The 2,744-nt window shown below is 39.0% G+C and overlaps 1 pseudogene; it reads left to right on the plus strand.

The window, feature by feature from the left end:
• The first annotated feature begins 1,526 nt into the window (after nt 1–1,526).
• On the plus strand, nt 1,527–2,217 carry LOC139004815 (prostaglandin E synthase 3-like; annotated as a pseudogene).
• Nucleotides 2,218–2,744: the final 527 nt, after the last annotated feature.

Here is a 2,744-nt window from a genome sequence, read left to right on the forward strand (position 1 = left end):
GCAAGAAATCCTGTTCAATCTAAGTTTGAAAACCTTTAACATGGAGCTCTTAAAAGCAGACTGTAGCTTTGAAAGAATTACTTGCTCCATGAATGCTGCTGCTTGAATCAAGTCAGGAGCAATTCAGTCATTGCTTGGCCAGCAAGTCTCTGACACTGCATTGATACATAGAAAGTTTTAAATGGCCTGCCATGATTTTCATAACTTGGACAAAGCCCTTCTGGCCATGCCCAGCCAGTCCTACCTATCTACAAATGCCCAGGCTTCCACATATGGACCACACAGCACATGCAAGGCAATCAAAATTAGTTAGCCATGGAATGATTTGTCTGGTGTTTTCCGCCATCTTTATAATTAACTAGAGGCCCAGTGCACGAAATTTGTGCATGGTAGGGTCCATAGCAGCGTCCAGCAGGGGGCACCTCCCATTCCCCCCTTGCCTGCTGGCCCCACCTCCTAGTCCAGCTCCCGGTCAAACTCCCAGTGGAGGGGACAATTTGCATATTAGGCTTTTATTATATAGAATAGAAGCCCTTTGCATAAAGATTCGCGCAATAGGCCTTCCTTCCCCTGGCTGCTGGCATCGGTTTTCCTCTGGCACCCAGGACCCAGGCCTTTGGTCCGGCCGCAACAGAGAAGCCAAGCCTCGAGGCTTGGTTTCTCCGCTGCAGCCACTTCAGTCTTCAGTCTTCATTGTGGCTGGAGCCTTCAGTCTTCGCTCTGCACCTGCGTATGCAAATTAACCACCATCTTTGTTGGGCTAATTTGCATACTCACTCTATTGGTTGGTGGATTTAGTGGAGTGACACCAATTTGCATGTTTCTCTTTTATTAGTGTAGATTGGGTAGCATTTAAATCACTAATTCAATGATCCAATTTAGTTTTGTGACCAGGCTTTCCTGATGATTTTCTAATTGTTTTGATTTCTGGGACCCAGTCACAGAAATAGTGAAGCTTTTATTAGTTTCTGTAGATATTCATATAACAGAGCTTTTAGAAAATAATTCATACAGACATCACTGTGTCAGTAATAAGAGTGTGGAGCCTTTAACTCAACAGTTAAGTGATTTTTTTCCATTTATATGTATTACTACTACATTGACTATGCCATTCCCATTTAAGATCATTATATCTATATACAATTTTTTATCTATCATCTATCTACCATCTTCCTATCTATCTACCTATCTAAAGAGAGAGAGAGAGAAAGGTATATAAAGATATCAAACATGAGGCCAAACATTTTAATAGAGTTTGGGAAAATTTTTCTTGTAAATAAAAATGTTTCCATGAGAAGTTATGTTATTCTGATATAAATATATATACAGCTATTGCTCACATGTACACATGTTCATTCTCCGTCCTTGTACTCCGTTTCCTGCACTTTCCTTTTTCCACGGAGGAGCAGGGCTCTCTACCTGGTGCATTCTGGGGTCCCAGGTAGAGCCTTGCAGCGCTGGAGAGGAGTCCACTGCCCAACTGCTGCCCCCAGAGAGGCCCATTCAGCTATCACCTGCTCCACAGGATGCAGCTTGTGTCTGCAAAGTGGTATGATCAAAGGGACTATGTCTTCATTGAATTTTGTGTTGAAAACAGTAAAAATCTTAATGTAATTTTTGAAAAATCCAAACTTACAACCAGTTGTCTTGAAGGAAGTGATAATTTTAAACAACCAATGAACTTATATACTTATTTGCATAACTCATGTCCAAACAATAGGGTGGTGAGGGCCTTGGCAGGAGCGGGGGGGAGAGGATGGGAGTGGGCTGGAAGAGGTTAATGGGGGGAAAAGGAGAACCTATGTAATACTTTCAACAACAAAGATTAATAAATAGATAAATAAAAATACACACCCCCCAAATTTTTTTAAACATATAAATGAAATTGATCTTTTTAACTGCCTTGATCCAAATAATTCCAAGCATAAAAGAATGAAAAGATTAGTTTTATTTTATTTAGGAAAAGGAGAATCTGGTCAGTCATGGCCAAAGTTAACAAAAGAAAGCGCAAAGCTTAATTGGCTTAGTGTGGAATTCAGTAATTGGAGAGACTGGGAGGATTCAGATGAAAATATATTCAGTTTGATTGTTTCTCTGAGATGATGAACAACATGGGTAGTGATGAGGATGTAGATTTACCAAAGTAGATGGAGCAGATGATGATTCACAAGACAGTGATGATGAAAAAATGCCAGATCTGGAGTAAGGAATGTTGTCTTCACCAGATTTTGAGGAAGAAAAATAACTTCTCTGCAAAATTACATAATAGAGAGAATTCCTGAGTTGATAGCTCTAAAAACAGATGCTGCATTTGCCTCCTTTAATGCATTTTTCAACCTGTTGTTTTATTAAGGTTTCATATGTACCATTGTATGGGGCAATAAGTCAGCAAAGGCAATAACCTTATGCATGAACATTTCCCAGACTTTGATGCTGTTGAAGTCCAAGGCAATTGATACAACAGTTGTGATAAATAAAAACTTCCCACTGTAGTCTCTTTTACTTATAACATAGGTACTAACATGACAGGACACTCTTGGATTACAGAAAGATAATTAAGTTTTAGATTTTAGAACATGAACTCAAGCTGGCTGAAATAAGTTGGTTGACACCTTAAATTGGTAACTTATTGTTCCTCTGTTATATTCTTCAGGATTGTTCCATTAAAGTTTTTTTTTAATTTACTTCACATTATTGTACATAAGTGATCACTTGTCAGTGTTTCAAATGTATCTAAGTGAATG

Source organism: Myotis yumanensis, unplaced genomic scaffold, assembly GCF_028538775.1.
Source record: "Myotis yumanensis isolate MYYU_CA2020_CCGP unplaced genomic scaffold, mMyoYum1.0.hap1 SCAF_1, whole genome shotgun sequence".
NCBI classification, from domain to species: Eukaryota; Metazoa; Chordata; class Mammalia; order Chiroptera; family Vespertilionidae; genus Myotis; species Myotis yumanensis.